Source organism: Choloepus didactylus, chromosome 2 (assembly GCF_015220235.1).
Source record: "Choloepus didactylus isolate mChoDid1 chromosome 2, mChoDid1.pri, whole genome shotgun sequence".
NCBI lineage: Eukaryota > Metazoa > Chordata > Mammalia > Pilosa > Megalonychidae > Choloepus > Choloepus didactylus.
Genome location: NC_051308.1, coordinates 198811380 through 198838701, shown reverse-complemented (window position 1 = coordinate 198838701; position 27322 = coordinate 198811380). Strand labels below are relative to the sequence as shown.

The 27322-nt window shown below is 39.0% G+C and overlaps 1 protein-coding gene and 1 pseudogene across 4 annotated transcripts in view; one reads left to right on the top strand and one right to left on the bottom strand.

Moving 5' to 3' along the window:
- AGBL4 (ATP/GTP binding protein like 4) overlaps nucleotides 1-27322 on the bottom strand; it is a 1783169-nt gene that overhangs the window by 774451 nt on the left and 981396 nt on the right. The gene's annotated exons all lie outside the window — the stretch shown is intronic.
- LOC119527358 lies at nucleotides 24414-25408 on the top strand (annotated as a pseudogene).

Here is a 27322-nt window from a genome sequence, read left to right as displayed (position 1 = left end):
ACTTTTCAGGGGGAGGTGGGAATCATTCCTTTGAAATTTGTCGATAAACCAGAGCTGAAATTTTCTGGGCTCAATAATTGCCTTCATATCCTGGTAAGTGGGGCCATGGCTTCTTGCCCTGTACCTCAGGGACTCTGCACTTAAGAATAATTTTTTGAAAAATTTCTAAGTCCCCCTCCAGTGCTGGGATCAATCAGGACTGGCAGTGACAACTGGGCAAGGTTTCCCAGCCTCTGTTTCTCCCCTTCAGGATTCTCTCCACACCTGTACTTCTGCTCCCCACGTGTGGGGCCAACCAGATGCTTTGAGGAACTCTGGAACTCACAGTTAAGGGGCATTTCCATGGTCAAGCCCCAGTTCCAGGAGGGGGGCTGGATGAACAGATCATTTCTGTTAGCTGGTGTGGTATTTCTTTCACAGGATTTGACCATGAGAATGGTATTGGCATGCTGATTCAGGGTGACCTTCACTCATATTGCACATAAGATGAGTACAGGCTCTGGGTTACTGATAATTTTCCACTGACCTCTGGGTTGGAGTCATACATGGGAGTATATGCATTTGCTCTTGCCCATTTATGTTACTAACATATTATTGCCTCTGGGTTTATAGCTAAAGAAGACAGCATGGGTGGTGGCAGGCATCCTTTACCCTGCATCCCCTCTCCCCTCAGCAGTTAGTCCACTCCCTCTCCAGTGCCAGGTAGTCCTCCAAAAGTGGCTGTCTATCTCATGCTTATCTCTCTGAGGTATTTTGAAGTCACTGCTTTGCAACTCCAATAGGGTCTTCTGATAAATGCCTTCTCTTGCCTCCAATCAAGGTAGGAATGTGCTCTTCTAGGTTGGTCTAAAGCTATGCCAGATGAGGACAACTTGTTCTTGAATAAATGGGACTATTCTTCCCTCTCAGAATATGGGCCCTTTGCCTGTTTTTCCCTGATGACAGTGTGTGGAAAATAGGAGTGCAGTCAACACTGAAAGAGAGCACATCTTAGGAATGATTATGGCCAAAGCTAAAGAGTTTAAGAGAAGACATGGTTGGAAGATGTGTTGTTCTATGTTTATGCTAATACAATTCTGATTACTAAATTTAACATGACCAGAAAATGAATTATCATTCACATTTTCCTGTGTACTCTGAATGATCCTTGCATTTGTGTTCATCATCAACAAAGCATCATAAAAACTTTTGAGAAAGTCATTAGAATCAATATTTGTTGATGATACCATGAACAATGAGGCATCATGAGTAATGTTGAAACCAGCATTAAATAACTGGTATTAGGAAACTGGAGAAGCAAAATATCTATATTGTTTCAATACAAACACATTACAAAGAGCCATACATTGTGAATAATAACCATGTGGCTACCTTTTGTTCAAGCTGAGATTTATGAAATTAGCCAGGAACCACACATTTGATAATAAAGAACATGAAAAGATGGTACCTGGACACAATGAAGAATGTGCACTGATTGGAAAATAACACAGATATGATGTCTCTTCTCTAACCATACATGGGTCCATGAATTTTGTAACATATATTTTAATTAAATTGCTTATTTAAACAAGGGTTCCAAAAAAAAAAAAAAATACTTGCCTAGGGTCCTGCACACCTCATGGTAATCTTGGTCAGGCCAATGTAAAGTATGTCTAATTAGTGACTTAACTATGGAGTATCTATACTAAAGAGTTGAGCAAGGAAAATATCTGAAGACCACTTGGAGCATTGTCACTACAGTTCTCATCTATAGACTATATCATCAGCAGCCATAAAAAGTAAATCTGCAAAGTAATCTTTCAAAACTTGCATCTATACTAACAATATAGTGTTAAGAGAAAATAGCAGAATTTTATATGTATTGTGAGGTCTACTGTGAAAAGTGAAAAAGGCATAGAAAAAAAAAAGACTGAAAGGAAGAGGACAAAATGTTGAGCTGCCTTCAAGATCAGAAATCAAAGGTGATTTTCACTACTTTCTAAATTTTCTACAATAGAAGGTGCTATTTTTGCTTTTATCTTTCACTTCACTGAACTTCTTTATATGCTCTTCTCACTTCTCTGCATATGATGTTCCCTGCTGCCTAAATACCCATTCCCCAACCACTCACCTTCATTTTGCTAAATCCTACATCACCCAACAGAAACATCACTTCCTCCAGACAACCTTCTTTCATTCCTCCAGGCTATATTAAGTTCTCCTCTAATGGGCTGTGACATTATTCGATGCGTTCTTACCATTCTACCTGCAACTGAAAGTTTGCCTCTTTCTTTACCAGTCTGGCACTCCAGCAAAAACTATCACTGTGCCTGGCAAATTGGCACTCCAGCAACAACTATCACTGGGCCTGACAAATAGATCCTTTAAATAGTTGTTAAATGAATACAAGAATGAAAAGAAAAAATGAACTGTTTTTAAACAAATATATTCACATGAACAAAGTCTTGGAGACTCAGGGAAGTTTTTTGTTTAAGTTTCCCCTTGACAGTTAAAAAAACAAACTGTCTCAAAGAATCTGTGGCACTACACTGTGATAGCAACATAGAAAAAGCAGTCTGATAATTCTCTGGGGTAGTGTTGGGCAAATAATATCCTAAGAACATTTATTCCATAATATATTCTGGTGAAAAGGAGGGAGAGAGGGTCCACAGTCAAATAACTTAGGGAAACGCTGTATGCTTTGGCCCCCATAAAGATTTATAATGTATATTAGCATGTTCCAGTCTTGTAAAAAGTTTTGCTGTAAAGAATCTGATTATTTTTAATTTATTGTTTCTCAAATTTATTTAACTATGAATCCTTCCTTTATGTAGTACCTGTTAGCATATATTTTCCAGAACACTTTGGGAAATCCTGGATTTAAGAGATAGGAATTTTCTGGATGATGGTGAAGGCAAGAAGTAGGGAAGGAACTAGACAAAAAGAATTGAAAGAAAGAAAGGAAGGAATAAAGGAAGGCAGGGAGGCAGGAAGGCAGGAAGGCAGAAGGCAGGCAGGAAGGAAGGAAGAAAGAAAAAAGACTAACATTTATTGAGCACTTATTATGTGGCAAGTATTTTTCCATGTCTTAGCTCGTTTAACCTTTGTAATAAATTTAAGAAGTAGATACCATTATTCTAACTTAATAAAAAGGGAATTAAAGTTCAAAGGGGTTAAGCATGATGTGGGCAATGCCATTTTTGCCTAAGTTATTGCAGGCTCTCTCTCTTAATCACTGTGCTACCACTAATTGAATGGCAGAAACCATTTTTCTCCTGGTGAAATAAGCGATAAAATGGAAGCACTACCTTCCTTTATTCCTCTTTTCCTTCCCTTCTCTTCCCCTCTCCTCTATTCCTTCCCTTCCTTCCCCAAACATTCTCTCTGTGTCTACTCTGTGTCAGTCACTGTGCTGGTTGGAGACGAATCAGAACTGATCCATCTCCTTGAAGATCCTACAGTCCAGTCCACCAAGATAGTCAGCTTTCAAGCCCCAGAACATATTAACAGAAGTGTGGGAAGGAAGATGCCCCAGATACTGCAACAAAAGCATCCTAAAGGCTGCTGAGGTAGGGATGAGAGCCCTGCTTAGAACGGTTTTGCCCACATTTCTAAGGCTGAATCCTTAGAAAAAGAAGTATTTGGCCTCAAGGGAGGAGAGGTGAGAAGTTTCATGTGCAAATCACCAAATTAATGCTGTTTTTGTTAACTAGATTTATTAGTGAGACTTGAAGGGTAAGCACACCTGTTCTCTATTTCAAATATTCCCTGCAGTTCTGGGAGATAAGCAATATGCCAATGTGGCCATATGTCAAGAAGCTATCTAGGGAAACAAGAGTAAAATTTCACTCACATGGAAGTTAAAAAATAAATATAATTCAGGGCAGTATGAAACTTGGTCCCTACTTTCAAACTAATAAAAAAAATAAGTCCTTGCACCTCCCTAGATCATGGGGCAAATCATACTGTTCTTCGTTCTATGTCTGCCTCATAATCAGGACAGGGGGGATAGGAGAGGCACTGAGGACTAGGACTTTTTCTTCTTTTTTTCTGGCCCTACCTGTAGCCTCTGACACAGTATTTGGTATATTATAGACATTAAATGAATGTTTGAAGTAGGAAAGATAGAAGGACAAGGAAGGAGAGAGGTGATTTGGATGAGACAAATGAGTGACAAAAGATTATGGGAAGCTCAGGGCTTCCAAGGCTGGATCCTCTGGTACAAGGTTCAGATTTAGGAAGATACTCACCACTTCCTCACAACAAACTCATAGTTCCTTCATTCCCAAAAGAAACCTGGGCTGAATTAAGGAAGAATTTCTCATGTTTCATGTGGATAAGGAGTCTTAGGCCTGCCATCATCCTTTGCTGAAGACTTTCACTGAGTGGGGAGGAGAGGTGAAGGTAAGGTTCTACCTGAAATTCTTCAACTAGTGCTGCATACAGAACGATGCACATGAAAAACTGATCATGACACTGCACCCAATCAAATACTATTAATAACGCAGTATTTAAACACTTAATATATCCCTCTTAATGATGAAAAGAAACTGAAGGTCACAGCAGATAAAAATCATTCTAATGAGACCAAAAGGAAGAATTCTTCCATGTGCAGCACTCCACAATAGCTTCATTTATACCAGAATATAGCAGAATGGGTAGCCTTTCTATCAAGAGAGTATGCAAAGCTTTTCTCAGTAGGAACATTTCAAACCATCAGGCAGTTCCAAGAAAGAGAAGAATACAAGGATACTAGCCATCCTTTCTCAAACTCATAATCTATAAAACGGAGATAACAATACCTAAACAATGGGGATGTGACTTAGTTTGCTAAGGCTCCTGTGACATATACTACACACCGGTTGGCTTAAACAATAGGAATTTTTTGGCTCACGGTTTTGAAGGCTAGAAATCCAAAATAAAGGTATTGGCACACCATACTTTCCCCAAAGTCTGCAGCATTCTAGTGATGGCTTTCTGATAATCCTACATAAAATGACAATCTGTTTCTTCCTGTCTCCTCTTCTGGTTCCTACACTACAGCTGAATTTCTTCTGCTTATAAAGACTTCAGAAGTACTGGATTAAGGCCCATCTTCAATCAGTCTGATCACCTTAACTGATAACATCTTCAAAGGTCTTATTTATAAATGGGTTCACATACATATCCTGACTCACCCTCACCTAAACTGTTAACATATTCAATGATCCTGTTTACAAATGGGTTCATACCCACCAGTCCAGGGGTTAGGACTTGAACATGACTTTTGTGGGAGTCATGATTCAATCCCCAACAGGATGAAACAATCATGTAAAGTATCAAATTAACTATATAGTATTAGCTCTATAAACATTCTCCTTCCTTTCATCTATTTGATTGAAACTGAAAGTTAGTGAGTTTTCAAAGGCTCAGGAGAGATGTATATATGTGTAAAGTAAAGTGGAGTTCTTAGTATATATCTTTAGCATATGTTCTGAGCACAGTCTCCTTATGGATCATCAACCTCACCTCACCTCCTCTCAGGCTTCTGCTGTGACCCTAGAACACCAATAAGCAGGTAAGAAGAGGCAATGATAAGCACACTGGATTGAGCTGGGTTCTGGTTCCATGTCTTTTAGTAACTGATCCCCATATGCAAAATGAGGGAGTTTCACTAGATGATCTACAAGTTACCAAATTTACAACTCTGACTATCAGAATATTTTCAACTAGGTTAGATAAGGCAAATTATTAAAAGCATGGGATTTGGAGTTTTTTGACAGAACTGAGTTCAAAAATAGCTCCTCCACTTGCCTGCAGTAAGAACTTGGTCAAGTTATTTAACCTCTCTATGCCCAAATTCCTGAACGAAAAATGAGACAATATCAGTTCTCACCTCAGGGATTTATTTTGAGCACTAAGCAATCAAAGATAACACTGCTAGTAAGGGATAGATGTGGAAATCAAATCTTGGTCTGTCTAACTTCAAAGACCATGCTATTTCTACAATGATAGTGGAGAAGACTAACATAAATAAATGTCTAAAAATCCCAGTTGTGTGTAATAGAAGCACAGGCCTTCTGTTGAATGCCAGAGGCTGGAGGAATTTAATGCTGTCTGCACCTGAAGCAGCAAATTGCTACATCATGAAAATAGCTCCGGAGTCAGAGGCTACAGGTACAAAATATTTAACCTCTCTGAATTTCAGTTTCCTCTTCTATAAAACATAGACAATACAGTATCTCCTTCGGAGAGTTGCTAAGACTGTAAATGAGTGTAAATATATGTAAGTCCGTAGCACAGTGCCCAGGACATAATAAAAACTCAGTAAATGATAGCTATTATTATAGCAGGTTAGTAGTATTTAATGACATAAAATTAAATAAAACTATTATAAATGATAAAAACTTTTATAATGACCTCAAAAGTCCACAAGATGCTGCCAACCTTAAAAGAATCAGAAGCCCAGAATAGCATTTTCCATTGGCTTTCCAATTTCTATATCATGAAAGAAAGTCTGGAAACCACGTGCTTTGGCAGGATCTATTCTCAGAGGTATTATTTACATTTCAGATTTATTATTGTCTTCCATGGTGCTGACATGAAATAACCTTCCATTCTCTTCCATGTTAAAAGAATACAGTGTTTCTTGGCTCAATAAATAATTCAGGGCTACATTAATATTTTAAGAAGAATAAGCAATATATTCTGGACCCCAGAAAAACCATGAGGAGTGAAATTAGTTATTTGTAGCTGAAAACTTAATTGAGCCAACATATTGATTTTTTTTTCTCCCAGATTTTATTGCCCACACAATGAAGAAGAGCGGCTGCTTCCATTCTAAATGCTGCATACTCAATTATATCTGCTAAATGTTGTTTTTATGAAAACTCAAAAGCACCCAATCATCAACTTAAATGCTTTTGCCCATCTGAAGCTAAACATAGAACCATTCCCCTTCCCTTCCAACAGTGCACACTTCTTCACAGACATTTTTTAAGGATGATGGAGGCTACTTTTTCAGAAATATCATCTTTCTGTTTTAGTACTTACAATCTGTTTAGAAAGGAAAAGAGAACTATAATTTATTGTCCTTCTTGTCTCAGATCTGTTGTATATATGATCTTCTTTAATCCTTAAAATACATAATATCTTCCCCTTTTACAGATGAAGAAAGTGGAGTTCAAAGAGGTTGAGTAACTTGTTCAAGGTCACAGAGCCCAAAAGTGCATCCAACCCTAAAGTCCAGGCTCACAGTGTCATTAATGACAATAATAGCTAAGATATAATGAGCCATGTTCTGGTTTGCTAATGCTGCCGTTAAGCAAAATACCAGAAAAGGATTGGCTTTTATAAAGGGGGTTTATTTCGTTACAAGGTTACAGTCTTAAGGCCATAAAGATGTCCAAGCTAAGGCATCAACGACAGGGTACCTTCACAGAAGAATGGCCAATGGTGTCTGGAACACCTCTGTTGTCTGGGAAGGCACATGGCTGGCATCTTCTTCCTTTGCTCTCAGGTTGTGTTTCAAACTGGCTTTCTCCAAAATATCTGCATCAGCTTCCAACAGCTATCTTCAAAATGTCTGTCTCAGCTGCAGCTTCTCTTCTATCTGAGCTCTTTTATAGGGCTCTAGTAAACTAATCAAGGTTCATGCTGAATGGGCAGGACCACACCTCCATGGATATTATCTAATCAGAGTTATCACCTACAGTTGGGAAACAACCTAATCCATGGGTTCCAACCTAATCAACACTAATATGTCTGCCCCCACAAGGTTGCATCAAAGAACATGGTGTTTTTCTGGGGAACATAATATATACAAACTGGCATAGGTAATATCTTTCCCTTTTACAGATGAAGAAAGTGGAGTTCAAAGAAGTTGAGTAACTTGTTGAAGATCACAGAGCCCAAAAATGCATCCAACCCTAAAGTCCAAGCTCTACAGCAGGCTGCCTCATAATGTCATTAATGATAATAATAGCTAAGATATAACAAGCATTTACTATGTGCCACACACTTATTAAAGATGTTTTGATAATTAATTCATTTAATTATCAAAACAACCTTTTGAAAAAGGAGCTATTTTTACCCCATTTTACCTTTCATGAAAAAGAACTTTAGAGAGTTGAAGTGGCTTTCCCAAGTTACACCGATATTAAGTGGTGGAGCTAGGATTTAAAATCACAATCTGGTTCCAGAGCCTTATCTCCTAACCACTAACACACTATATTCCTGGACACCCAAATCTAGGGAAATAGGGGACTGAGCTTCCCTTAGCAGGTGAGTAAAGTAAGACCACAGGGAGCAGGAGCATCTTCTCAGCCCCACATAGGACATTAAAGAGATTGATAATAAAGATAAGATCACTATGACAGGGAACTAAAAGGTGATGAGTTGGCACTGTTAACCATGCTGCCCCCAACTGAGTGATTTAATAAACATCAAACATTTATTATCCCTCCACAATTTCTGAGGTTCAGGAATCTGGGAGCAGCTTAGCTAGATCTTTATTGCTCCGGGTTCTTTCCGGAGGTTTCAGTCAAGTGGTTGGCCTGCACTTCAGTCACCCGAAAGCTTAACTGGGGCTGGATCATCCACTATCTGAGTTCACTCATGTGGCTATTGGCAGAAGGTTCTGATTCCTTGCCACATGGACCTCCCCAAAGAGCATGCTCATGAGCATTTGCTCCCCCAGAGCAAATAATCCAAGACAGACAGCAAGTAAGACAGAAGCCATAGGGTCTTTTATAACCTTATTTCAGAAGTGATATCCCATTACCAGTGCTGTATTTCATTCATCACATACACTAACCCTTGCTCATTATGGGAGGAGACTACACAAGAATTGAGAATCATTCTGACCCAAGATGATGGCTGGCCACCAGAAATAATAAATAATACAATACAATCATTAAAAGGTAATTGAAACACATTTCTCAACACTAATTTTAGGAGGCTTTGGAATACAGGAACAGATAAAAGAACAATCTTTAAGTTAATTTTTGAATGAATTTAGTTCAAGTCAGGGCTAATTTAACTTACGATTTTCAAAGGCTCTTGAGATTTGCTTAGGCTTGGAAGATCAGCCCCTCAGGACTACCATAGATGAGGCAGTCAGAAATATTCAAGCCTCAGAGATTGCAATGGGCCAGATTCAATACTTACAGAACAAATATGTTTCTTTTTAGTATCCACTAGCATTTGTGGAATATCCACTCTGACCCCAGCAATTGGCATACACATCGTCTAGTTTTAAATCCACCTGTAGACAGGGCTTTTAGGTCATGTTTGCAGATAAGGAAACCAAGGCTCAGAGAGACTAAAGTAACTTGTCCAGAAAATTTGTGGCAGACTGAATCTGAGGACTCCAAAGAGAAGAGTTTCTAAACAATTTGTTTTTTAAGAAAGAATTCCAGGTTACCTCCATGAAAATGAAGTGAAAAATACTAACTTTCAGTTTTCCAGATGGGATGTAAACTGTGGCTTCTGTTTACTTCAGATTATTCTCTTTGGCCAACATTATATGATGAAGACAAAGAAGTGAGACTTTTAACGTTATAGTCCTACAAGTTTTTTTTTAAATGTCTTTGCCCCATCCTATCCTGTTTCAGCTATTTAAAATAAGCATCCAATAATTTGTAGGTTGTCTTTCCCCTCTACAGAATTACCAGAAACATCCTAGCTCTAGAGTATTGAAATTTTGTTGGCTATTAACTGCTTGATGTCTGAAGCAGAAAATGAAATAGTTTTGATATGGTATAGGGTTCTCTCACCCATGTGGTACCTGACAGTCTCGTGGAGAACAAAACTGCTTACTTGGCAATCTTTCACTATTGTCCCTTAGACTGGCATCTCTGTTTCCTGATGCTCTATTCCTACCACTCACCCCAGGTCATTGGCTCCCTCTATGAGAGCTTCTCTGTACCTCTTTTTTCCCAAAGCTCTTCCCAGCCCCATTACCAGTTGATTCTATCACCTAAATTGTTTCTTTCCAACTCTTTCATTACCACCCTGATCCAAGTCACTATTTATCTCTCTCCTGGATGAGTAAATGATTATTTTTGCTTCCAGCCATACACTCTCTGATCTACTATCCACCCAGCAGCCATAATTATTTTTTAAATAAACCAAATTATTGTCAGTTCCTTAGTTAGAACTCACTAATGGCTTCCTATCATACTTAAAATAAAATCCAAATGCCTTAGCATGGCCTTTAAGGCTATGTGTAATCTGGATTCTGTCTACCTCTCCAAATTAATCTCATGCCATTTTCTCTTTTTCTTGCATGTTGTGCTCTAGTCTACAGCTATACCGGTCTATTTCAATTACTAAAATACCCTACACTTTCCTACCTCGGGGACTTTGCAATTCTGTTCCCTCTGCCCATAGTGCTCCTCTAACTGTATGGCAGGCTCCTTCTCATCTTTCAGGTATCTGCTAAAATGTCCTTTTCCTCAGAGGCATTCCCTGACCACTGCTGTTGTTCACCACTACTTAGTGCCTGGTACACTGTAGGCATTCAATGGATCCTTGTTGAAGATAGGATAGCATCTGCTCCTAGCAGAATCAAGAGAGAATGGATTTTATAATCAGACTTACCTGGATTCAAGTCCTGCTTCTGCCATGCTCTACACTGAATTAGTACCATTATTTGTCCTCTCCTTTCCATGGCCAAGACCACAGACACTGTTAAAAGTCCCTGCACTAGGCCTTGATTGACACAGAAATTTTTCAAGGATCTGCCTTTAACTTTTTTTTTTTTTTCTCATAAGGCAATAACACATAATGGTTATGAGCATGGATGGGTTCTGGAGTCAGACTGTCTAAGTTTAAGTCTTGATTCTACCACTGATTAACTTGGCAAGTTATTTAGCTTCTCTTGTGCTCAAGTGTCCATGTTTTGGAAAGGGGGATAAAAATAGCACTTACTTCATAGGGTTTTTTATGGTAATTCAATGAATTGATAGATGTAAAGTTCTTAGAACGGTTCTTGATGTGTAGTAAACTCAGTGTTTTAGCTCCTTGCCTCTCAGAGTGTGGTCCATAGACCAGCAGCATTGACATCACTTTGGAGCATATTGGAAATGCAGCATCTTGGGTCCCACCGCGAAACTACTGAATCAGAATATGCATTTTAATGAGGTCCCCAGGCAACTTTTATGTACATTAAAGGTTGAAAAGTGATTTAGCTGACATCATCATCACCACTACTACCACCATCTCCTGACATCCTGATCTCAGTTCTGTGAGTTTCATACCAAGACAATCCCTCTGTACCTAGCCCCTCCTGTCCTTTGTGACTGGTAATTCCTCTGGATAGTCTACCTGGCTTTTTCATTCCTATCTCACTCAAGACCCTGTCACCCAGTTTTCCTTTTTGGTTTCCCATACTGCAGTCTGCCCACAGATAAGTGACATACCACACGGCTCCAACCACAGCTTCTGAGACATTGCTTCCTCCCCAGAGCTTAGTAATCCCTCTCCCAGAACCCTTCTACTTGGAAAGGAGTGATTTGAAAACCACTTACTAATTGTGTGGCCTCCAGAACATTTGTTTTTTTTCCTCTCTGAGCCTCATTACATATCTGCAAAATGAAGATAAAAGTACTCAGTACTCAGCCAGACAACAAGCACTAACTGAACATCAACTGGGTGACAGACATTGGTGGGTACTAAATAAATGGTTATAGAGCAGTAAGAGTAAGACCGTTGATTTGTGAATCAGGCAGACTGAAGTTTGAATCCTGTTCTCATAAGCTATTTGGTCTTGGGAGATTATTGGACCTATCTCAGCCTCATTTTTCCTCACCTGGGAGACAGAGATAATAGTACTTTTCTCAGAGGGTTCTGAGGATTAAGTGAGATAATAGATGGTAAGCACTTAGCATGATGGCCAGCACATAGTATCAACAAACATAGGCTTCTATATTTGAGAATATCATAACATACCCTGATTATCTTACTACATGTGCATTTTTTCCATGATATACCTGAAAATCACTCTATCTAGCATTTGTCATTCTCCCCTAACCCCTATGTGTGCCTCATATTTCTGGAGTTACTTTAAAAAGAACATAACATATCTGCATGTATAAATTCTAGAGTATATATGAGTCACATGGCATAATAGTCTTAGTAAATATTTGATAAATGAATAAATGAACAAATAAATGAGTGCTTCACATTTGCTAAGAATCAAGGGTTATATTTACTTGCTCTTGCCTGCAAGAACAAAATTAAACCCTTTAGCTCAGCATTCATATTCTCATTCAACTGGGCTTCCTTCAAGTTGAAATTTCATGAATCTCCAAACAGGCCTGTGATTCCAGTAAAACCTATGGAATAAGCTTATTCTTTGAAGTGTGTGTAGTAGTTGACAGAGTTTGGGCTTTAGAATGTTTGACATGAATTTGAATCATGACTTCTCCATTTTGTGTGGTTAAGGTAGGTCCCTTAACCTTTCTTGGTTTTGATTTTCTCCTCTGTAAAACGGAAATAATAATTAGTCCTCAATATGAAACTGCGAAATTTCAGTGAGGTGATACACAAAATAACTGATAGCACAGCAACTGACACATAGAAAGTAATCACTAACTATGTAATCCTTTGTTCTTTTGCTTGATGTACCCCTTTAAAAGCAATTCAGCAATATGTATCAATTCTCAAATTACTTCTTCTATCCAGGAATTCTACATCTGGGAATGTTCCTTAAGAGATGACCCAAATGAAGACAAATATTTATGTATAACTACATTTTATCACATCTTTATTTTTAATGTAGCCCTTCAGCATCTGGTATATTGGCCCCAATACAGTAAACATTCATTCAAGGTAACTCCCTGAACTATTTTAGTGTGTGTCTCATAATCAGCCTAGCTTCTAGAGCTAGCATTCCTTCACACATTCATTCATTTACTTATTCAATAAATATTTATTTGAGCATTGACTATGTGCAAGGCAGAGTATAGAGAATAAAGAAATGAATACAACACAACCTCTCGTTGAGCTTATAATGTGGTAAAAAGCCACTTCACTGAGCCACCATTCTTCTCTGCTTTTGGCAAACTCTTATTTATTCCTTGGTCACAGTTCAAATGTCACCTAATCTGTGATAGCTTCTCTGACCTTCCTAATAAGCACATTCTTGGTTTGTTCCCCTTTGCTTACTTAGGTTTCTGTTCATCCTTTTTTTAGGCTTAACACATTATATTGTTGGGGTACATTCACATATAACTCATCTTCTCTACTGCACTGTGAGCCTCACAATGGCAAGGACTCCCCAGCATTGTTCATCTTGTAGAGGGTCTGGCAAAAAGTAATTCCTTATGCTCAATAAATGGAGTGAATGAAAGAACAAATGAAAATCACACTTTATAGATGTGATTAAATTAAAAATGCAGGATATTTATTGAAAGAGGAATAAAACCTTAAAGGGGATTAAAGGAGGGAGAGAGCCTATTAGGTTTTGGAAATTAGAAAATGTTTAATGGAGAGGGTAGCTCTAGATAAGGGCCTTGAAAGATGGAAAGGATTTCAATAAAAAGCAAGCAAAGGACATTCTGGGTCTCTAGATCAGCTTGAGCAAAAACACAGAACTGGGAAAGAGTGGTGTATGGTTTATCCATGTTTGGAGGCTAATATATAGACCAATTTGTGTAACAGTGGGAAAATAAAGGTGGAAAAGTAGGTTAGAACATTTTTGTGGGGACCTTAAAAGCTACAGTGAAGAGTTGGTACTGAATTTTATGTTATGGGAGGTGCCAAAGAATATATTTTAGTATGACAAATGTTACTTAGGAAAATAGTTCTAGTAACATATTGATTGGACATGGGTGTGAGGATGATGTGGCAATGAGAATACAGTTTACATAAATAGAGAGAACCAGAAGGAGGCTGAAGAAATGGAATTCACGTTAGGGAAGTGGGATGAAAGCACTGGACACGGGAAAACCTATTTTACACGTAGGCATGTCTCAGAGGGAATCTCCTAAAGCCTTTATCACCCAAAGGTCCAAGACCAGGATTTCAGTGCTGCTGAGTACACAATGAATGAAGCCCAGGCTCTGCTTTCAGAAAGCTGTTTAGTCCAAGAAGGAGGCAGAAGGGCATTTGAGCAAGTATAATCTTAAGCATACTCGGAGTGCTGATGGAACCAGGGGTCCAGAGCTCTGGTTCTGATGACCTGCTTTATAGTCTTATCTTTCTAGGACTGTTTTGCTTTGTATTTGTGTCCAACTCTGACAAGGTGCATGGATAGGACAGTAAAGATTCAGAAAGAAAGGTGTACTGTAAGTAGCAAAGAAGAGAATATAAAGAGAGAATTATTCATTCAATGGAGATACACAGAAAAACAAATTTGAGTTTCCTTTAGGGAAAATGTTTTTAAGAGGTAGATTCATTAGAGAGATTGGGGTACCTTGGAAGGTGATTAGTGGCTTATAGCTGAAAGAGCATGAGTGGAGACTGGAGGTAAACTTTGCAGAATTGTTGTAGAGGATATTTCTGTCAGTTAGGGAACTGGCATGAAATCATAAACTCCAAAACTGGAAGAGAACTTAACGAATAGTATATGTTCTGGTTTTCTAGGCTGCTTTCAAGCAAATATCATGAAATGGGTCACCTTAAATAATGGGACTTTATTAGCTTACAGTTTTGAGACTAAAAGGAATTCCAAATCAAGGCATCAAGGCATCAATCAAAGCAATGCTTTCTCCTTGAAGACTGGTGTTCTGGGGCTAGCTGCCAGGGATTTTTGGTCCTTAGTTTGTCTTATGGCAAGAGACATGGTGGCATCTGGGTCTCTCCACTGTCTTGTGGGTCCTGTTGAATTACAGCTTCTGGATCCTGCAGCTTTCTTTCTGTCTAAATTCCACTCCACTTACAAAGGGCACCAGTAACAGGATTGAGACCCATCCTGATTGGGGTAGGCCACCCTGTAACTGAAGTAACCTCATCAAAAGGTCCTAATTACAATGGGTTCACACTCACAGGAATGGATTAGATTTAAGAACATGTTTTTCTGGGATACACAGAGCTTCAAACCACCACAAGATAGTCTAGAGGAAAGAAGAGATGGAACAAACAGTGCAGGTAAGGAATAGAAAAGAAAGGGAAAAAGAAAAGGAAGGAAAGCAGAGATAGAGGAAAGGAGGGAAGGAGGGAGAAAGGGAAGAAGAGAGGAAGAAAGGGAAGAAAGATGAAAGGAGGGAAGTAAGGGAGTGAGAATGGCAGGCAGGAAGGCAGGGAAGGAGGGAGGGAGAAAGGCAGGAAACCAGGCAGGATGGAAGGAAGGAAGGAAGGGAGGAAGGGAGGGAGGGGTACATGGTTCAATCATGTTCCAATAGTGGTACACTGAGCATGGATCATACCAACTCATTATTATCATTAATAATAAATTTCTGTGGTCTACCAACCCGTGAATCTCTCACTATGTGATAAACAGTGGATAGGATATAGTTGCTTTTAGTCATAAGGCTAAAGGACCCAGTTTGAGGTTCTGGACCCTTGCAAGAAGAGAAGCAACAACTAGCTAACAAGGCATCCTAATTGACTGTATCTTGTGGACTTTAAAAGTGTCAGAGCAATTCAGTCTTTAAAGAACTACATAAAATATTTTATCACATCCCTGCCTTGGTAACTTTAATAAACTGTGGTGCCTTCAGGGACCCAGCTTCATATAAATTAACTGCCTTCAACTTGGAACATCAGGGTCTTTGTCTTTTGTCAGCTTAATTATATGTTTAATTTTATTTTTGGCATTTTTTTAAAATGACCCACATTAAGAGCAGTCATGATTGTTTAATTAAACAAATAAATACTGTTATATCTGGCATGATCAACACTCTAATTTGTCATGCTAATATTTTATAGAGAGCCAAGAACTCCATGGTGGTACTCAGGCAAGTCAGGTACTCTAAAGTCTATCTGCCCATCTTTCCAGAGTAATTTAGTGGCTTAACTTGGTTCTACAGCAATCTTGATACTAATTTGAGGCTGATTCCACCAGAATTCTAATATGTGATTAGGTATTTAACTTCCCTTGGTAAAAACCTTGACATGGGGTAAATTAGAGACTTGAGATTGCTAAAGTGGTACATCCAGAATAATTTTGAACTCTCAGGTATTTAATTCCCTAAGCAAAATATCAGCCGGTTGCCACTAATCCTCCTTATACTCTCTTTATCTCCTGTGAAACCATTGTCCTCACTTCCAAATTGGCTTGCCTCATGCAATTTCCAACCTGGCCCCTCATAGTTTTTAGGCTTGTCCCCGGCTTCACAATCACACAAAAGCAAGAGTCCTAAACCTTTGCTATATTCAGAATCTTAGCCTTGACCTCTTGCCCCTGACTTGCTTACTACTCTGTGTCCTGACTTGCTGATCATCCCCTTAGATTTTTGATCTCATGGCTCACTCCACCCCTCACCCCACCCCATTTTGGACCTGGGCTTATTTCTTGCTTCAGAAACACTTTCTCTTTTCAGTTAACCTATCTCTAGCTCCCACGGGTTAACAGCCCTTCCAGTAAGGCTTAGTGCCCAAAACACTGTTTCCTTATAAAGGGCCTGAATGTTTCTCTCCAATCTTTTCCACATACCATTGTCACAGCAGTTTTCCTTAAAAGAGCTTTGTTCATGTCTTTCCTGCCTAAAACCATTCAATGATTTCACATTGTCACCAGTACAAAGTACATGTTCCTTAAGATACACAAGAATTTTCAAACTTCAAGCTTCAGCTGCATATGTTGGACTTATCAGTCTCTAGCTTCCTATAAATATACTTAGATGTCGACACAAAATGGATCTGTCACTCTTCCTGAAATGTATCTTATGCTTTCCCAATTTCATGCCTTTTCTCACATTTTCTCCAAATGACTGGTCACCCTTGTTTCCACTTCTCTATTTAACAAAACATGTGCCCTCTACTCAGAAGCCCACCATAACTTCCATGATTCTTTTTTATCTACCATCTAATTAAGAGTATAGACTGACCTGAGCTGAGTCAATGACCACATCACCATATCATTATTTACAGAGGGTTGGCTTCATGAAGAGACAGATTAGGTGCTTGTCTATATCTTGGGGCTCTAGAAATATTCTGCTGCTCTTGCCCAAAGAAGAGATATTTACTTAGGCTGAGGCTTAGAAGATGAGAAAGACCATGGAAATATCTCAACAAGCAAAAGGAACATTATTTACAAAGGTAGGAAATAAATCACTGTAATCCAGGAATTCAAAATACTCTATATTGTGCAACTAAGATTAAGCATAGGGAGAGTTTTTAAAAAAATTGCTTCAAGGAACATTGAGTACACAGAAATGAATTAATCATCATTCATAATTCATGAAACACTATAATCATCTGCTCATGCATGGACTTATTTTACTTTACTTTGTTAGGTTTATTTATTTTTAAAATAAATTCTAGATTTTGACCATAATGACCAGGGCTGCTATGATCAGTCTTATAACCTGACGTGCATCTTAAGAGTTTATTTTGGATATTTACCAAGGAGGAAAGCTGCTGGATCTTAGCATGATAATGCCAAATTGCTCAGATATGAAGGACAGAAATTAGACAAAGAATCCAGATGAACATACCCAAGCAAGTTATTCACCACCCCAGATTTTCTCAGTCATTCTTCCTTGATGATACTGATGACTCCATAGGAAGATCACCTGGCACAAACCATAGCATGTAGAAGAAGGGGTGTTCTTCATTAGAGTGAGGCTTGTTGAGCTACTCCACCACCTTCATGGTAGGGCCATGTTGCTTTAGTACCTGTCTATTTAGCTAGTTAGGCTCGCAGTGGCTTACAACTCTAGATTTTTATGTTGCAGGAGTGACCCAATAGAGCCTTGCCTCACATCTTGTATCATGCACCTTTGCCTGCTGCACCCAGGACTTCCTTGTGGCTGAGGTACACCTACTTGGCACTCACACACACACTGGCTCACCTACCACGTCCCCAAAGGCTGAAGGGTACATGGAGCACTGCCAGTTTGCACACCACCTCCCTCTTTAGTGAGTCATTCTATATTCTGTGACTCACCCTGCTGATGTCTCTGCTGCTGCTGTCTTGGGATTTGCTTCCACAGCAGCTAATGGGGCTATTTGGCACAACCAGAATGGGTGAAGCTGCTGCTCGATAGGGCACATTTTCACTAATGGGACATGAGAGAGGCTGAGAAGCCAGATGTTTGTTGCAAATCTATGGCCAGCCTGCTAAAATGTCTCCTTCTCTATATTAATTCCCTTTTTCTCTCACTCTTGGTTCCCTGAAATAGCCTCATACTGATATTTAAAAAACAGCATTAGAATATAAATGTTTGTCCCAGGGAAGCCAGGTAGCATTTTTGATTAGCAAAACCGAGTCCTGAGGCAGAAGTCAATGACATATTTGTAGGGTAGGAAGAAATAGCCCAGTTGGAACAGAGCATGTACCCTCTGCTCTAACTGACAGATTATCTAGCCAGCCAAATACCTGATGATATCTTGCCCCTTGACCTCCTTTATCCATATGGCAACTGAATTATTCTTTGTTGAATTGACTATATCAGTTTCTTTCTATTACCTATAAGACCTTGCATTTTTCTATTTCACTTTTCAGTTTCATCAATTCCAACCTAGATCGTTCTTGTCACATGGTCACATTTTTTTAACTGAGATGAAATTTACACAACATAAAATTAACCATTTCAAAGTGAACAATTCAGTGCATTTAATACATTCACAATTTTGTGCAACCACCACCTCTATCTAGTTCCAAAACATTTTCAGTGTCCCACAGGGAAATTCTATACCCATTAAGGAGTTACTTCCCATTCTCCTGGTCACATTCTTTTTAAAATTAATCCCTTTTCTTTTTTTTCACCCCAAAATTCACCCCAAACCTGATATAGTCAATTCATTAGATATAAATTCAAGAGTTCAATTATCTATTTATCTATTAATCATCTATTATCTAGCTATCTACCTCCCAAATCCTTGCTTGATGAGTAAAAAGTTATGCAAATAATTACTAGCAAGTTTAAATAAATGTATTCTTATAGGGATACAAATATATCAAAGAAGATAGAAATCTTCTGAAGTAAAATCAAACAAGGAGCAGGATTCAATTAAATTCTGCATTTATTTATGAAGCATCTGTTATATATATGATATCAGGCTAAGTGATAGGGGGTTTAAGCTCACACTTACTGAGTGATTCCAAACTAATCCTATAAAGTTAGATTCTGTTTCTGCTATTTTGCAAGATGAGAAATCCAAGACCCAAGGAGGTTAGAGGAGATATTTAGATGACCAAACTCAAACTTGCTTAAAGTCAAACTCCATGCCCTTTCATTTAATAAGACTGCCCCCAGACTGTGAATATTTTAGGTATATTGAAAAATTATCTTTTTGGATATATAACAATATTAAACCTTAAATCGCTAATTATATTGTATGGAAGTTATCTATTGCTATATAACATATCACCCTAAGACCCAGTGGATTAAAACAACAACCATTTATTTGTTCATAACTTTGTACCTCAGCAATTTGGGCTGGACTCAGCTGGGTTCTTCTGTTAGCCTCACCTGACACTCCTTATGTAGTTACGGTCATCTGATGGTCAAATAGAGCTAGATGATCTAATATGGCTTCACTCATGTGTCTGGCTGTCATCCATGGTGCCTCAGTTTTTCATGTGGGCTTCCACTCTCTAGTGGATTAGACTGGACTTCTACATACAATGGCTGAGCTATTCTTACAGTGCCAAGGCAGAAGTGGAAAGGGCTCTTAAGGCTTAGCCTCAGAAGTCACACAGTGTCTCTTTTGCCACATTCAAGTAATCAGAGTAAGTCACAAGGCTAGTCCAGAACTCAAGGGGTGGGGGAAATAGACTGTCTCTTGATGGGAAGAATGTCAGTATAATACTGAAAAGGGCATGAACAGAAGAAGGTATGTGTCATTAGAGCCCATTATTGTAACTATCTACCATGGATAACCTGGTGTTCATTCTTCTCAATTGAGTCCCTTTTTGTATTTGCATAGTCTCAGGAACAAGAACCCCTTCATGTGTTTGTTAGAGAGGAGGGACCTAGGCATTGTTTGGAGTCATTGTTCTGGTGCCTAGAGTTGGTGGACCAGATAAAGGGTCTGAATAAAACTACTTACATTTGTGTGGGTTATACACTACCTAGATTCATCAGCATACTCCAGTACAGGATTTGATTAAATCCCATATTTCAAGTGATTCTGGTATCCAACAAAAACACTCCAGTTCTAAATGGGTTTAGAGTGGAAACAGATGAACATTTAAAAAAGACTTTCTGCGTGAATATGTCTAGAAATAAACTCTGGAAACAAATGATGTGGGGGCAGAACTCATGTATGTTTCTAACTATTAAAAGTGCAGGAGCTACAATCTGATAGTCATTCTCTTGGGCATCATCCTTCCTTGGGTGTCTCACTCCTTCCTTATATACCAGTTCAGCACATATGATCAAAGACTGATGTGGCTGGCTCCATGGCCCTGAGGTGCTGAGGTATTGCTTACTTTCTCCTGCCTCTGTGCATCCCCAGGGAGAGAGTCAATTTTTTTTTGCCTGTGCGTCATCTCCCACAATCTACAACATCTAAATGACACAATATACTATGCATGTGTTTTCCATTGGCAGCCATGAGGATAACCTTGCAAACCTAAAACTACAGGAAGAATAAGTGCCCCGGATACTGCACTCTAAAATCCATTGCTGCATTTGCAGCAAAGTCATGCTTCTCATGGGCTGCTCCCAACTAATGACTGAGTATGGCAAGGAGACTAAGGAGGCCCATTCTAGGGAGAAATGAGACTCCTCTGACAGGTGACTTCAACCCAAGGACGCCACAATAACCTCACTGAACTTTCCACTCAACCTTCCTTCCTTCTCTCTTTTGCTTGATGTCAGGCTTACATCACAGTCTGAAAGCTCTCCAAACCATCTTGGCTCTCTCCCCATTTTCTCTGACAGGCATTTCCTCTAATAAAATTCTTTCAAGTTTAATTCTGTCTTGACTTTTGCTTATCAGAAGATCCAGACTAAAACATTGCTCTATCACTAGACTGCGAGCTCCTCCAAAGTTCAGGATATATTGTATACATCTCTGTATTCTCACTTCATAGTGCAATCTATGGTACATAGCTGATGCTCAGTTAAGAGTCTTCTGAGTGAGTAAATGCCACAACTTTTTATTCATTATGTTGTAATAATAACAACTAACATTTATTGATATCCTATGGGCCAGTCCTGGACTAAGCGCTGTGCAAAAATTATTCTAGTTAATCCTTGTAACAACCCTATGCCTCTTTATTAGAGATGGTGAAACTGAAACATATATAAGATAGGTAACTTTTTCAAATTACATAGCTCATAAATACTAGATCTGGTATTTGAACTCCAGATACCTGATTACAGAGACCATACTTTTAGTCACTAAAATATATTTACTTTCTATGTTCCAGTCACTATGATAAAGGATGAATAAAATACATAGATATGAATAAGAAAGAGTCTTAAATTTCAAGATCTTCATGATCTAATAGAGAACAGACACCTTGTTCATTAATTAACATATTAATGCATGTGTTAATGAATTAATGTCAACTATCTTCCATGTATCACACTAAGTCCTGAGAGTATAGACATGGATAAGGCATGGAACCTGCCTTTGAGAAGCTCTTAATATAATGGGGAGACAAATAGTTGGGCATGCAATATTTCTCCCTGTGGTAAATGCTTGGGCAGGAGAAGTATGGGAATGAGAGCCAAATGTGTGCCTCGAAAAAACTGGGAATTTAGGAGAAGTAGGGCATATGACAATGAAGGCTTCTCTGAGAAGATTATACCAGATCAGAAGCCTTATGAAGCAGTAACAACCTATAATAAAGAGAGGAAGAATGACTTATGAATTGAGGGAAGAGTATCAAGGAATTTGCTAATTTGACAGGGACTTGACTGATGGGCTGAACTTCAACAAGCAAGATAGTAGGAAAGGACATTGTGAGCAGAGCGAAGCAACATGGACAAAGTGTAGAGGCAGGCCTTCATACCATGTGTTCCTTGAATAATAAACGTAGGTGGAGCACAGAATGCATGGAAGAAGGCAGTAGTAGACGACATTGGAAAATCCATCAAGTTCATTGTTGAAGGGTTTTAAAAATCAATGTGAGCAACTTGGATGTTATTTTTGTAGCACCAAGGAGCCATGGTAAAGATTTAATTAGGATAGAAGCATCATCAGATTTCGATGGAATCTGCTGATAGACCACCCCAAGAGCTTGTAAGGGTGGAAGAGCAAAAATGAATCTTAAGGCAGGAAGGAAAAGAACAACCTTTAATTGAATGTCTATTATGTTCAAGGACTAAGAGTAAGTGTTTTGCTTATATTTGTTAATTTAATCTAAAAAACTATGTTGTGAAGTAGGTATTAATGTCTTTGTTTTGCTAATCAGAAAACAACTCAGAGAGAAACTTACTTCCTTCAAACCAAATAGTTTGTAAGCTAGTAGGTAGTAGGCTAGTATTTGAACCCAGGTTTATCTGATACCCAAGTCTTCACCGAAAGTCTGCCTATACTATACTGTCTCTAATGCTGAGAAGGATATTGGAATTGTCTATTTAATCTGTCAGACATTAAGCCAGTAAACAAATATTTATTCATCTATTGCTACTTGCCAGGCCCTATTCTAGTTGCTGTAGATACAGAGCAAAACGTATAGACAATTCCCTTCCCTACTCTTGGAACTTATATTGGACTGATTATTACACAAGTGATTATTACACAGTAATTGGACTGATATTACACAAGTGAACAAAGATATAATATGTCAGGAGATTATGAATGCTGTGAAGAATAATAAAACAAGATAATGGATAAAGACTAAGGGTTTGGGTTTTCATTTTAAATTCTATGGTGAGATAAGGTGACATATAATGAGAGCCTTCAATGAAATAGGAGAGTGAACCATGTGGATATCTTGGAAAAGAGTTTCTAGACAGATGAAAATAAAGTATGTGTCCTTAGGCAGCAACTCACTTGGAATGTTCAGAGACAAGTAGGGAATCCAGTGGGGCTGAAGTAGAGGGAATAAGGTACAGAGTGGCAGAATGATTTCAGTGAAGTCCCAAGGTGGTAGAACATGTAGGGTCTTGTAGGCTAAAATAACAACTATAAACTTTATTCAGAGATGGAAATCCAATAGAATGCTTTGAGTAGAGTAACAAGGTCTGATTTGCTATGTGAATAGAATGTGAGGATAGGGCAAGAGTGGAAGCATGGAAAATAGTTAGAAGGCAACATGAATAGTTTAGGCAAAAGATGATTTTTACACCAGTAATTGCAGTGGAATAGCTGAGCTATGATCAGATACGGAATCCATTGTGAAGAAAGACTCAATGGGACTACAGAATGATTGGAAATAGGGTGTGGGAGAAAAAGACTCCAGAGTTCTGTTCCCCATAGAATCCTTGAACAACTAGCAATAACAGGAAAAGCCATCTTTCTCAGGGCTTCAGAAAACATTTAAAGAGTTATAGTAACAAAAGGGAGAACATACAATCAAAAAACAACAACAACAACTTAAAAACCAGTAGGAGAAACTCATGACACCCTTGCTGGACAACCCCCTTCCTCTTCCCTGCATGATGTAGAGCTGGCATGTGCTCTCACCGTAGGTTCCTGGTACTGTTCCAGAAGGAGCAGAGTAACCCTTCTGCACGTACCTGGGTGCCTGCATGTTATGCCAATGTATCGGGTTGTAGATTGAAAGACTGAGCCAGGAAATTCATCTCTGGCTCGCTGTCCTAGAACTTCCCCTGCACACAGAAACTGCTTGTGGAGAGTTAAAGCACTGAGAGGAACAATCAAATCAAAGCAGCCTGGTGTAAAGGATTACTACTTCAAGATATAAAATAGAGCACCCAGAAGGGTGGAAAGTCTATTTCTTAGGGAGAAGGGGCATTTGGATCCCTATAAATAGGGGAATTCCCAAGGGCAAAAGTGCATGCCCTGGATAAAGTTGCATGTTCAGAAAAGACTAAGAGGACCCTGTATTTCACTTCAGGCAGGACTTCTTGGTAGGAAGGCTGAACTCTGAAGGAGAGCAACAGCCAATGCAGAACCAATTTGTAAAGACTGTGAAAGGTTTTTTTCTGTGTGATGGTTGGTTTGTTTTTGTTAACTCCTGGTAGTCAGGGAAATCTCTGTCCTAGCACCAGCTGGATACAAACTTAAGGATCAGATAGCTCAGTGAGTAAATCCCAGAGTTAACACATGAAAATATTACAATGTACAGTATGCAATGAAAAATTACAAGACAAAGGCCAGATGCAGGAGAGATGTGAGGCCCAGTGCTATGTGGAGGTTGTTGGAGTCAACTACCTTCACTTAAAGCCTTGCCCACTGACTCAAGCCCCTCCTGCCCCGCCATGCTCTCTGCCCTTGCCCAACCTGTTTACACCACTTTCTTCTGTGGCTTCAGCACCTCAAACCAGAACCATGCTAAAGTAGCTGTGCTGGGGGGTTCGGAAGGAAATGGGCAGCTACTTTTACTCCTGAAGAATAGTCCTGTGGTGAGCCGCCTGACTCTTTGTATATCACTCATATGCCCAGAGTGGCTGCTGATCTGAGCCACATCAAGAGCAGAGCAGCTATGAAAGCCTACCTCAGACCAGAACAGCTGCCATATTAATTGAAAGTCTGTGATGTGGCAGTTATTCCAGTAAGAGCCACAAGGAAACCAAGCATGACATGGGATGACCTGTTCAACACCAATGACACAATCATGGCCACCCTAACTGCGGCCTGTGCCCAACATTGTCCTGAAGCTATGGTCTGAATCATTGCAAATACAATTAAGTCCCATCACAGGAGAAATATATATAAATATGAAGAAAACAACCCCAATAAAAGCTTTGGTGTGACATGTCAGAGCCAACACTTTTGTTGCAGAACTAAAGGGTTTTGATCCAGCCTACCTCAACATTCCTGTCATTGGTGGCCATGCTGGGAAGACCATTATCCTCTTGGTCTCTCAGTTCCCTCCCAAAGTGGACTTTCCCCAGGACCAGCTGGCCACCCTCATGGGGCAGATCCAGGAGCTGGCACAGAGGTGGTCAAGGCTAAAGCTGGAGTGAGCTCTGCTACCCTGTCCATGGCATATGTTGGTTCCTAGTTCATCTTTTTCCTGGCAGATACAGTGAATGGAAAGGAAGCAGCTGTTGAGTGTTCTTTTGAGAAGTCACAAGAAACAAGCTGTCCATATTTCTTTATACCATTATTGTTGGGGGAAAAAAAAGGCATGGAGAAGAATCTCAGCATTGGCAAAATCACCACTTTTGAAGAGAAGATGGTAGCTTCTGACATTCCTGAGCTGAAAGCCTCAAACAAGAAAGGAGAAGAGTTTATAAGGAACATGAAATGAGAGTACTATTAAAGAATAATCAGTTACCTTATTTATTTACATATCACATACCTTTGTTATTTTAATTTGCTTTGATGATGTTTATTGAATTAACATCATTCCTTCCATTGTGGGCTGGTCCTAGATACGATTTCTATTACACTGAAGCATAATGGTTTCATCAATAACTTCAAAAAAGTCTAAAATGTTTATTTCTGAAATAGAATAAGAGGTCCAAACCTCCTTTCTGCACCATTGTATTCCTCAGGTGTGTAAACTGAAAGATCACTCAAGCCTCTAGGACTTGGTTCCTTGCAGCATCCTTTCACCCTCATGGTGATAACTGCTCAGTGGCTAATGCCATTTTCTGTCCCTAATTCTAGGTTGAATTTTCTGGTTAAGCCAATATTACTGTCTTCACTGGTGCTGCCTTGGCTGACTTTGGTCCCACTCTAAATTTCATCATCTTCTGACCAACCTCTGATGCTAAGTGACATTGACAACCCATAGCAAGAGTTGTGAGGAAAACATGGTATGGGCATGAGGAATTAACCAGAATGCCAGCTGCTGTAGCAAGTCTGAGGACACAGCACTGTCTAGTCTCATGAAAAGGATGTTTCACATTTTTATTAGTAGTCTAAAGAAAGGACTTTGTCCCATTAGTTTTTATTCTAACAGGAAGGATTGAGGTATGGAGAAGAAAAAAGAGATTTGGTTCCCCTGTAGTAAAACCAGAGCTTCCCATACCTGGGAAGGAATTTTTCTGGCAACAGGTGGTACCTTCCATTGTAAGGTGAAAGGGCAGCTGGGGGTGAAGGTGTGCTCAGTGAATGGAAACTCATTTATCCACAGTATCTTTTTTTTAAATTAAAGAATATTTGTTAAAATTGAAATGGATTTTATAATACATGTTGATACATGTTCATTGTATAGTATACAACTTTAAGAGAAAGTAGCCAAAACATAAAGCAGGGAGAAAGAAAAAAGATTACAAGATAAACAAATAAACAGCAAATGATGGCCTAACCAAAAGGAAAAAAAACAACAAGATAAAACTTCAAAAAACTATTAGCAAAGAACACCATACTTTGCACATACCAAAGATTTGAAACAACAAACAAACAAACAAAATCTTTAATATGCAGTAAGAGTTAGCAGAAAACACAAAGAACTAAAGTAATTCAGGAAAATGATAAATGAACAAAATGAGAATCTCAGTAAAGAAACAGAAATTAGAAATTATGAAAAGGAACAAAATTGAAATATTGGAGTTGAAGACCAAAATGACTAAAATTAAAAATTCCCTAAAGAGTTTCAGCAACAGATTGGAGCTGGCAAAAAAAGAATCAATGAACACAAAGGTAAGACAATTGAAATTATCCAGGCTGAGGAGCAGAAGGGAAAAAAAAAAGAATCAAGAAAAATGAAAAGAGCCCAGATTAAGATGGCAGAATGAGACCTTCAGGGCTCCATGCTCACACAGAAACTCTGAACAACAATCAAGAACTAGCAGAAACCTCTTAAAATTCCAGAAAATAGTTAAAGGCTTAAAAAAACTGGATAAGTGCCAAATTAAGCAAAAGGCTACTTTAAAGCAGTAGGATCTTGTGGTGCCCCTCCCTCAGACCTCACACTGAATGGGCCCATGTTCTCAGTGTGGGTTCCTGACCCATTCCAGAAGGAGCAGAATCACTCTTCTGCACATAATAGGAGCATGTATGTCTGGCATAATATGTCTGGTGGTGGCCTAAGGGAATGAACAAGCATGTTCATTTACTCATTGCAGATTCACCATCTCAGAAATTGCCCTGCATATGGAAGGCAGCTCGCATAATTCTACCACAGAACATTGTGGAAAAGCAGTCAAACACGGCTGCCTAGAGCAAGGGATTGGTAGCTCTAGGGTAAACAGTGCAGTGCCCAGGACCATGAGGG